This window comes from Nilaparvata lugens, chromosome 9 (assembly GCF_014356525.2).
Source record: "Nilaparvata lugens isolate BPH chromosome 9, ASM1435652v1, whole genome shotgun sequence".
Lineage (NCBI taxonomy): Eukaryota > Metazoa > Arthropoda > Insecta > Hemiptera > Delphacidae > Nilaparvata > Nilaparvata lugens.
The window spans coordinates 16,558,494-16,570,700 of NC_052512.1; the positions used below are offsets into that span (position 1 = coordinate 16,558,494).

General features: G+C 31.4%; 1 protein-coding gene across 5 annotated transcripts in view; it reads right to left on the minus strand.

Annotated features, from left to right (window-relative positions):
- Positions 1-12,207, minus strand: part of LOC111057722 — a 104,315-nt gene that overhangs the window by 66,173 nt on the left and 25,935 nt on the right. The window lies entirely within an intron of this gene.

Genomic DNA, 12,207 nt, shown 5'->3' on the forward strand with positions numbered 1-12,207 from the left:
TACTGTATATGTGTATATTATAATTGTTTTCAGAGTACTTTTTCCTTTATGTAAATAATAATTGAGAAATTCGATGATTATTTAAAAGTCGTCAAAACAGCTGTTCTACAGATCAAATATCTCGATTATGTGTTTTTACTTTCCTTGCCCTACTACCATAGGTAAGGAAAGTTTTGCTTTCCAAAAAAATTAAGGTTCCCCAATTTCAAGTTTTCTATACGTTTCAAGGTCCCCTGAGTCCAAAAACATGATTTTTGGGTATTGGTCTGTGTGTGTGTATGTGTGTATGTCTGTGAACACGATAACTCCATTCCTTATTAACCAATTGACTTGAAATTATAAACTTAAGGTCCTTATACCATGAGCACCCGACAATAAGAAATTCAATTAAAGATTGCGGAAAAAATGGCAGATTATTACTAAAAAACCATGATTTTCTCAAAAACGGCTCTAACGATTTTCTTCAAATTCATACCCTAGATAACTAATTATGAGATCTATCAGCTGACATGAATCTCATTTCTGGGAAAATTGCAGGAGCTCCGTAATATTCTTGAGAAAAATGGCGGAAAATTACTAAAAAAACATGTTTTTCACGGTTTTCTCGAAAACGGCTCCAACGATTTTCTTCAAATTTATACCATGCGTAGCTATTCATAAGCCCTATCAACTGACATGAGTCTCATTTCTTGGAAAATTGCAGGAGCTCCGTAATATTCTTGAGAAAATTGGCGGATAGTTACTAAAAAACCATGTTTTTCACGATTTTCTCAAAAATAATTTGACTGGTTTCTTTCAAATTCATACCCTGTATAGTTATTTATCAGCTCTATCAACTGGCATGAGTCTCCCTTCTGGGAAACTAATGGGGGGTCAACCCCATCCTTGAGAAATTAACTTAGTAGCCTCCTTCTTGTGCATGAGGTACATAGGTAGTGCAGTTCATAAAAAGAACACATAGTCGTGATATTCCATCTGTAGAACAGCTGTTTTGACGACTTTAAAAAAATGACGACTTAAAAAAATAATCTAATTTCACAATTCACACAAAGGAAAAAGTACTCTGAGAACAATTATATATACACATATACAGAAGTCTTGTCGTAGTTTCAAATATGAGCAAGGAAAGTTGTGTGAGTATACCACACCAGATTTTTTCCTTAGACCAGTTATAGAATAGACACGGCCATTGTATATTCATACTGAAAGTCGATGAAGCCAACATCTACTGCCAAATCCACCCATATTGACGTCACAACAGTGACGTCACACATCGTATAGAAATTATAGAAAACTTTTTCGAGTTTGTGGTGTTTAACTTACATTGTTGTTAGACCTAGCTTCTTTTCCATATCAGATTGTTATTTATTTATATAATTATTATTTATGAAAATGATAATCTCCTGCGAAGCATGTATTGCACTGACATTTTTAGGAAAAAAGTGGAATATCTTATCATGTTGAAATTTATGCACATAAATATTGCAAGTTGTAACTGTAATATTATCCTTGGTTATGATGTCAGTGAACTCATTACAGCATGACAATAAATTAGTTTTAACACATAACACATGATAACTTAACTGATATCTTTTTTGCCCGTAGCTAGAAATAACCTAAAAACACAATGAATCTGAAATAGACACAATCTGAAAGTTTTCCATACGATGCTGTTGTGATGCTGTTATTTTTATTTCTATTTTAATTTTTATTTTTATTGATAATTTGTATATTTTTATAAAATAAATTTAATTCCAATCCAATTCTATCATTCCATTTTCTAATTTTATTCTACTTCATTTCGGATTTCTAATTTTAAATCTCCTCTTCTCTATCAATTCATAATCTACACCTTTCCTTAACCATAACCCACTCAAATTTGAAATCTCCCGCTTGAAATAACCCATCATGGCCCACCAACTGATCCCATAGTGCTCCTTCAATCAGTGCGCCTCCGTTCGTCTGTGCTCTATGGTCTGCACTACGTCTCTACTGCGTCTCTGTGGTCACCATTAGAATGTTCAAATCTCACCACTTCACTTCCTGGTTGATTGACAAAGGGGCCCAGCTCCCCGAAAATACTCATTTAAATGTAAGTTTCTAAGTGTTTTTAATCTATCCGTGTTGTGTGTATCCTGTTTATATTTATATTATAAAACTTAAAAGTGTTTTCTGTTAAGTGATATATATATATATATATATATATATATATATATTTACGTTTTTGTGCCTGTTGTAGGTCCAGTAAAATTTCAACTCTTATGTAGTTCCCCGGGACCCCCCATTTTAAATTTGATCAGATAGTCACAAAATGAAACTATTATGTTATACCTGAAGAACTTGACTTGCTGAATGGTTATATTCCACTCAATTTATGATATATTCATCCATAATTAATCTAGATCCTTGTAAAGTTATTCACCTCATGATGGTCCTTTCTAACCTCCAAAGTGCTTATATAATTCTGCTATATAAAATCTACTCCTATGTTGGGTCTTGAGTGATTTGGCGCCAACATTAGAGTTGCATGCAAATTTTATTCCTCAAGAAGGTCCTTCAATATTATAATTGCTGCGTGAAATGTGCTCCTATGTTTGGTCCGCTGAGCTGTGTTGCCAATTCTCATATAGTAAATAAATTTCACTCCTCATGAAGGTCCATCAAACGTTGCCATACTTCGTCTTTGTAATAATGATTCGAGATTTGTTTGAATCAACCAGCGACCGGCTCCGTGAACTTGTATTGCACATAACTCAAAACATTTTGTAGAGCATTGTCAATAAACTAAGATTTTCATGTTGTCAGAATATGTAAAGGAAAAAAATTGTACAAGCACCGTTTTTTTATGCATTTAAAGTTGATTAATAGAGTTGATTTATTTATTTATTTGAGGTTGCATAATAAGTCAAGCATGCTCAATAAATGTAGAAATCTAGGAGATTACCCTGAAAACCCCAATGAGCTGTATCAGTTGAAAGGGAATTACCGAATTAAGAGCCATTTGCACAGTCAAAGCTTAAACTGAATTTAATCAGCTGGTGGCTTAAACTCAAAATGTAACACATTATAACAAACGAGACTTGATATGGATTTAATCCAGTTTAAGATGGAATTTTCGTTTAAACTGTCACTGTGCAAATGGCCCTTAGAGAGACAATAACAACTATAGAACAAGTACAGTTTTCACGAAATGAAATTTTTCAAGTTCAAGATGACAGACAAAAAGCATTACATTAGGGAATTTTTGGGGATACAAGGCATGTGTTCAGGAGCTGCAAGCTTCAGTGGGTGGCAAGGTCGGTGGATGCTAATGGTGTGAGCGACCATAAAGGTTTTAAACATCCCTTCTCTTGAGAATATAAAAAATGGGCTGTTAATATAAAAGAATTTGACTTTTGGGTATCTATCAATTATTGGAAATTAAAAAAAATGTTTTCGACTTTGTCATCAGAAATTAACCACACTAATCTTAAGGTATGAACATCTGAATAAAATTGGGGAATGGCCGTGGAATTCATACTTATTTGCTGGAATAATATCAAGGTTTTGATTGTTAAAACTGAATGAAGACTTTTGGGCAGCATGCCAGGTCTTTGAATGAATTTTAATCACAATACCATCTTTACCGAACACTGCCTATTGTTATATTGATTTTAGAATTATTTCGTGTATCAATAAATTCAGTTTATTGCAGTGACATACACAAGAAAGTACAATAATGAAGGACTACTGGAATCATTAAAACATCGAATGCTACAAACTGTTATTACATTTACATTATAATGAGAAATGTACTCCAACATCTTCCATGTATGACAATTATTCCTTATAGAATATTAGTGAGTCTAACTCCAATCTCTAGAATATTATCAAATTATCTGATATTAATTGATTTGTATACGAAGTATTCATCCATAGAAGTGTAGGTTCATTCCTTAACACAAGGTGGATCTTTTGTTTAAATCTCTACAATTCGTGTTGGTCCGTTCAATGGTAAGAATATACTCAAGTATGTAATTTATATAATGTATATATTTATTAATTTATATATGTAATGTATGTATTATGTAATAGAAATCTTAATTACTGCATCACTGTATATTATCTAAATTGTACCTGATTGGATAAAGATATGAAGAAACATTTGAAAAATATGATTCCAAGCTCAGAAATGCTAAAAATGCATTCATTTTTCCATAGAATAAAATGAGAACTCAAAGTTCAGCTGAATGTCTGGTAGGGAATACGGATATTACTCTATTTTTATTCTTAACCAGCATCACATTTGAAAATGCTTATAACTTTGTTAAATTTGGACAGATTGATTTGAAAATTTAGAAGAATCTCAAATATATGAAAAAACGTTCACGACTTTTTGTAGAATTTTCCCATGACTCCTTCACCTTCCTAAGCCGAAAAAACATAATTATTATGAGAGTTGTGACGCTAGGCAGAAATTTTCAAAAGTCGCGCTTCGTTCAGCTGTCGCCCGCCAAGGAACTGAATTGGATAACTTTTCCCGCGTAACAACGCTATTGGGTAGTTGAACTTGAACCGGCAAGTTCAAACGATATGCATTCATTTTATCTCTCTATAAAAGTGGAAGCTGTAGATAACACCAAGTTACTTGGAATACAATGTACTGGCCACGTGCATCTCGATCTTTTAATGATCAGAGTCGGATGATCAGTGTGACATCATTGGTACTCTAAATATCTATTCTTCCTATATTTCCAATGTTAAATTTAGCAGCTTTGTAAGTCTTTTTCTCAAAAAGTAAATAACTTTCAAGTCCCATCGACATCTCCTACGACTCATACAATATTTATCTTTAATTTTTTTTAGAAATTCAATACTCTTGGACGACTGGATCTTTCAGAATGATTGATTTTGTAAGAGCCTACATCGAATACCTGTTGCTCTCTTATTGAAAATTAACATGCTTTTCCTGGCTCTTTTGTAATTCAATTACTCAATGCTAATGAATTCGATAAATCGATCATTGAATAAGGTATTAAGAACATGAAACATTGATTGTACTATTATTTCTTTCACAATCCTTTATCTTGTCTGTGTACTGTATATCATATGTAGAATCAATAGAACTTCTTGCCTAATCCCTTAGGAGGAACTCTTTTTTCAGGAAAATTATGGCTTTCACATACTTGATGAGGAAATAGTTTTCTGGTTGAATCTTTCTAATTGAAAACTATAACAAAAAATATAAGGGCGAATATTATATTAAAGCATGGATTGCGTGTGAGGAATTCTCAATAATTGTATTGAATACTTGATCTCGTATTCTGAAACACATATTTCTAATTTAATTATTTGTAAGAGGAATTCTCAATTGGTACTTATTGTAGAACTCTCATTCTTTATTTATTTGTGAAAGGGAAAATCAACTCTTCATGATTCAATAATAATGAATTTAATGAAAATGAATCATACATTGAAAAGTATGCGTATGAATATGAATTCATACTATAAGTATCCTACAATATATTCCTTCTAATAAACTTGATAATTCTATAAGGCAAGTGATCGGTTGAATTCCTGTTTGAAAGAATAGAAAGGATGACAATCTCTTTAATCAACTCGGAGGGCATTTCAATTCTAGAAATTGAACTCTCATAAACTTAAAACAGGATAATGTGCGTGGTAAATTCCAATTATTTTCAATCTCCACATCATTTTCCTATACCGGAAAGATAATATAGTTGGGCATATTTTAAGATATTTTTTCAAATAGCAAATTATTCAGTTAATAATGCATTTATGAATGTGAGTGTTATACTATCACCCCATACTTCCTTTTGTTCCATATATTGGGGCTTTCTACCACATAGAGTGTGAGTGATGTATATGTGATAAAAATTATGTTACTAGATTGTGCCTTGGTCACTGAGTGTAAATAATTTTGAAACCAATAAAGTTCTTTATCGAAAATTAAATTGGAATTTAATTGTTGATCAATCCAATTGATTGGTAATAACAAACGAAATCATCAAATATCATAATATAATATCATAAGGGAGGAAAGTGGTGCGCTTATCATCTTCATCCGTTGATCATCCACATTCTCCTTTCAAATCACTGATGGAATACCCTGCACTAACAACGTTATTCTCTGCAACCGCTCTTGATTTTACTTTTATCTAATTAATATTAGCTTTTCCTTTATATGTCTTCTGCATTGAGATTGGTATTAGAATCAATTTTGAAAGGATAGATATTGGTTGAGTTTGCAGAAGAATATCACAATGAACAAAGGAAACAGCTCGAATGTGTACAACGTAATAAATAACGAGAAAGCTCGAAATAACTATAAAGTATTCAAGCCAAGCCTAATTATTATGCTGATAAAAACAGTGATTGAAGAAGTATAAGTCTATATTATCACTCAAAGTATTACTAGGAGAAATAGGCTACATTCAGTACCTTTTTTCAACTTTATAATTGTTGGGGTATTAAAACTTTGAATAGAAAACCTCCAGTAGAAAACCTTTGAAGCCATTCATCTTTTCAAATGTTGACAAATAAAATCTATTCATTCATTCTACGAGTATCCCTTCTCGTAGTAACAAATGAGAGTTCTCTATCTCCAAACCGGTATGCCCTTACATTATCGAGAATTCTGGAAGATCTAGGAGTTCAAAGGTGATGAATTTCTAAAAAAATTGAAGATAAATATTGTATAAATCGTAGGAGATGTCGATGGGACTTGAAAGTTATATACTTTTTAGAAAAAGACTTACAAAGCTGCTCAAGAAAAAAGATAAATATTGTATGTGACCGTAACACACAACTATCACCTGGTTAAAGTATGTGTATATGTGTATATCATTTTTTTCCTGAATTAAGAGTGCACTCCTAAAGGATTAAAGATGTTGAACCGGCAAGATGTTCTACTGATTCTATGTAATATACAGACAAGATATGAAGGATGTTGAGAGAAATAATATTATACTCTAATTAATGTTTCCACGTTTTTAATTCCTTATTCAATGATCGCTTTATCAAATTGATCAGCATTGAGTAATTGAATTACAAAAGAGCCAGGGAAAGCATGTTAATTTTCAATAAGAGAGCAACAGTTATTCGATGAGCAGGCTCTTACAAAATCGATCATTCTGAAAGATCCAGCCGTCCAAAAGTATTGAATTTCTAAAAAAATTGAAGATAAATTCTTGTATTAATCGTAGGGGATGTCGATGGTACTGGAAAGTTATGTACTTTTTGAGAAAAAGACTTACAAAGTTGCTCAATTTAACATTGAAAAGATAGGAAGAATATACTTTTAGAGCACCAATGACGTCACACCGACCAGCTGGTTTGGATTTGTCAACGCGCATCTTTTCGTGGCCAGTACCTTGTATTCTGTATACCTTGTATTTTGTATACCAGTACCTTGTAGGTACATTGGATAACACCTACTTTTTTCCCAACTTTTCTTTTTCTTCTGCTTCTCCTTCTTTGTCATCTTGTTCTTCTTTTTCTCCAAATTAGAGAATTCTTAATATTTGTCCTTTCATATTGAGTGATAGCTCATTTTACTCAGCTCTTCAAGGCGGTTTCAATGCATATTTCGGTTGCCTGACAAAACCTCACTAGTACCTCTAACCTCACCAGATAGGCTATGTATATTTTAATGAATTGCACTGTTGACTTATTTATTACACTGTTGAAGTATTTTTGGAGCAATCCCATTCCAAAAAGTTGAGTTTATAATCATTTCATTAAAATACACATGTCTGGTGAGGTTGGTCGTGGCGAAGGCATGCGTTAGGGTTAGGTAAGGTTCAATCAGGTAACCGATATGCATTGAACCCACCTTGAAGAGCTGAGTAAAATGAACAAATAATTTAATGAATGTTTATTTCCCCCCCCAAAAAAAACTACAAGATCAATTACACAACATATTAGATAAATTACAATAAATTACATACAAAACCTAGTTAGTTACAAAAAAATTTTATAATGTGTCCTCTATTCTACTTGTTTAGTTTTTTCTGTGTGGAAATTGACCTACTCCACTATGGCATACCATGTTCTAGAGTAAAATGAGCTATCACTCGAATTGATAAGATAAATGATATTGAAAATTATTCTCAAATTTGGGACCCCACATCTTTTTGGACAAAAAAAATTAATAAGCTCAATGGCTACCATACATAACTTGTAGGTTCCGAATATAATAAAAGAGAAAATTCCGATCTACCTGTACAGACAATAGGGATGTCATAATTCCAAGTTCCAACACAAACGGCAAGTTGCACAAAAGAAAATGTAATTTAATTAACATAAGATGACGTCATCATACAGAGCTGAACAGGGAAGTGGCTGCAGTGGCTCCATTAAAGACGTCATCTCATGGTTTGATTTTCTTTTATACAACTGGCTGATAGAATTTAAATTTTTGGTTCTCCGTTCCTTGCGATGTCTGTAAGGATTCTTCCAATAGGCATGATTGCAGTATTTTCTTTCGATTGAATTTATTGATAATACATAATTTTCCAAGCTGATAGGCTGAGTGCAATTGATTTGTTGATGCACTTCATAGATTCAATTTATGATTTTTAAAGTGACATTGGAATTTTTTTCATTGATTTTTATTGTTAGCTTCATTAGTAATTTTGGAAGCTATTCTTCCAATAAGCTAGATTTCTTGTTTCAGGATTTGTTTCAATGTATAATTCATAGCTTTTTAAGTTTGATTAATTGTTTCCATCTATTTCAATAAATTAAACTAATCTTTCTCGAAGAAAGAGATCATCACACTAAATGACACATTATTTTAATTTAGTCTTTGGAAAAAACAACAGCTGAAATACTTTTTGATATGTATCATCGTTTTTCAATAAAGCATTCAAAGCTGCAATTTTCAAAAAAAGTTGTTTTAAGTTTTTAAAGTAAGAAGGTTAGAACCAAAGAAGAGGTAGAGTTTGTAATCTAATAATATTGTATGTGCTAGAACCCACTACAATGTGCATTTTCCACAATTGTTTCACATGTATTTTCATGTGATTTTCTAGAAAGTGAATATAAGATACTGTAGCTATTCTCTATCTATGAAAATTGTTTATATTGAATATAACAGGAATTATTATAAAATAAATGAAATAATAAACAAGAATAAATTGTAGAAATAAAAAAAATACTGAAATTCAAAAACCATTTTTAATTTCAAATTATTATGGGGGTTATTCATCCACTCATCCATGTGTAATAAGTTAATTTATTATAGGTAATAAATTTAATTAATGCAGAAAGTATTTGTTCAATTCTCTCATTACTCACAAAGATGTAGGAAACTAGAATACAAACAAAAAATAAATATGAAATCCACTTTCAAAAATGAGCAAGCCTTTTTTTGTTCACATTCTTGAAAGAATAAGAATAAGAATCTATATTATCATAGACATTGTTAACAATGCATTGATAAATGTCAAAAATAGGTACTAGATATTACATAATACAATTAATATATACAAATAATATTAGCCTACAAATATTTGGTCCAGTCAATTACATGAAATTCTTGGATGTTATATAAACTTTCAGCTTTCAGTACAGTTTTCAATTTCCTTTTGAAGAATGTAAGAGGCAGTGCCTTAATTTCTAGTGGTAATGAATTGTACAGTTTAACAGATGTGTACAGAAGATTTTTTTGTGAAGTTGTGAACCTGAACTATTGAACTCTGATATTATTCCTATTTCTGGTTTCATATCCATGACAGTCACTATTTAATTTAAAAAAATCCAGATTACTTAACTAACACTAAATAATACATACAAAGAATAGACAGTTAATATTCCCAATTTTGTGAAAAAAGGTTTACAGTGGGTCCTCATATCAACATTACAAATCAATCTAATTGCTTTCTTTTGGAGTATAAATATTTTTGAGACATGAGTACTAGAGCCCCATAATAGTATACCATAGGACAGTAAACTTTGTATTTGAGAGAAATACACATTTAATAATATATTAATATCTACAGTTAACTTTAACCTTCTCAGCAAGTACAGTACCTTTGCTATTTTTTCACTAATTAATTCTGCATATGTGGTTGCCAATTAAGTTTGGGATCAAGAACAATACCTAGAAATTTTAAAGGTTCAGTCCCTACTTCATTGTTTGAATTTCTATTATAGGTGAACATAATAATTACTAGCACAACAATCATTAAGGAGTAGAGAGCTATCAACTAGACAATTTTGTACACCTGCTTCGGATTTACAACTAACTTTGAGACCAAAATCATCAGCAAAGAGAAATCCTGCTTTATCAGTGCCTTCTATATTACAAATTATGTTGTTAATATATATATATTAGGGAGTATTGATCCAAGTATGGGCCCCATAATGAACCTTTCTGCCCTTAGAGAATTGACAATCTTTGTAAACAAACTGGTTGCGGTCCTTTAAATAGATTGATTTTGAATTGCAGCCATAATAAGAAAATTTTTCAAAAAGTATGTTATGCTTAACAGTATCGAAAGCTTTAGACAATATGTCATATGACCTAAAACTAACAGATAGACCCTTCTCCAAATCATCAACAACACTATTAATTTACTAAACTTGTTACTGCATTGCTAGTATTTCTACATGGCCTGAAACCAAATTGTTTTTTAGTAAAAATACCAAAGTTTTCAAAATTATTTGAGATCTGGTCTTGCATTATGGCCTCAAATACTTTGGATATCACAGGTACAATTGTTATTGGCCTGAAATAAGGCCTGATTATATTGGCCTGAAATATTGGCCTGAAGTTTTTCTTATCACCTTTTTTATGTAGCCTACAGGTATTACCTTAACGTTTTTCAATACACTTGGATAAATGCCCTTGTATACTAAACAATAATTTATAAGGTAACTCAAAACTTCACTTATATAAGGGGCAGATATTTTTAAGACCTTAGAATTAATACCATATATATCTAAAAAAACTTGAATTACTAAGACTACTTATTTTCTGGTACACATAATCTGCAGTAACAGGTTGGAAAAAATGGTACATTGGGCCTATTGCACTTATTGATGTAGTGAGAGCTGAGATGTTCACTAACTGGCACATTTTCACTAATTTCCTCAACTTTTTCAATGAAAAAGTTGTTAAATGAATCAGCGTTGTTATCATCATGTGAATCAATAGCTTCATTGTTGACATTTGTAAGAATTTTAACTACCTTCCATGCAGCTTGAGTTTTATTTTTTGAGTGCTCTATTTTGTTGTTGAAATAATTTATTTTTGCATTCTTAATAGCAATTCTATACTCTTTCTTACAGCTTTTATATTTATCTCTGAACTGATTAGTCTTAAAAAATTTCAGTAAGCTATAATATTCATCACAACTATGTTTGAGCTTTATTAAATCAGCAGTATACCATCCATCATCCAGCTTAGGCTTACTAACTTTGAAACCTCTAAGAGGATAAGCAGCATTAACAGCTGACATATACAAATCAAAAAACTTCTTAAACTTATCATTCGCATCATTAGGCTAAGCAAATACACCACACTCCAGTGTATGATACTAATTAATTAACCTAACAAATAAATAAGTGTTCTGATCATTAATTAACTAACCTATCTAGCTTTTTGTTTACACTAGAAAAACTTTGAGAGTCATTTTTCACATTTATTAAATATTTAAATAGTAGGGCATGATGATCTGACAGTAGATGTGTATTGATAACTCGGGTCACATGTCTGCTATCATGAATATCACAGTCACAACATTATCAATACAGTGACCTTCATTCAGTGTGCCTGGTCTAGTGATTTCATTTTGTAGAAATATGGATACCAAAACATTCAAACAAATTGCAAAGATCTCTATTAAAATTATCATTTACATTAAAGTTGACATTGAAATCAGCACATAATATTAAATTATAGTTACATTTATAAATGGCACATAATATATCATTAAGACAGGATAGAGAGTTGTTAAAAAAACTAACATCATTATTATAGGGTCTGTACAATGACAAAACAATTATTTTTTCATTTGGAAGTTTAATTGCAACAGCTTCACAAATCATTTCTATAGAAAGTTCCTTTACTATGCTTAATTCTTCTAATTTCAATCCATTAATTAAAAAAATTGCTTCTCCACTATGTGTGGAATTTTTCCTTCCATAGAAGGACCCAAGTTCATAGTCAGGTATTGTGAGACAGCTACAGTCATCGTTTGT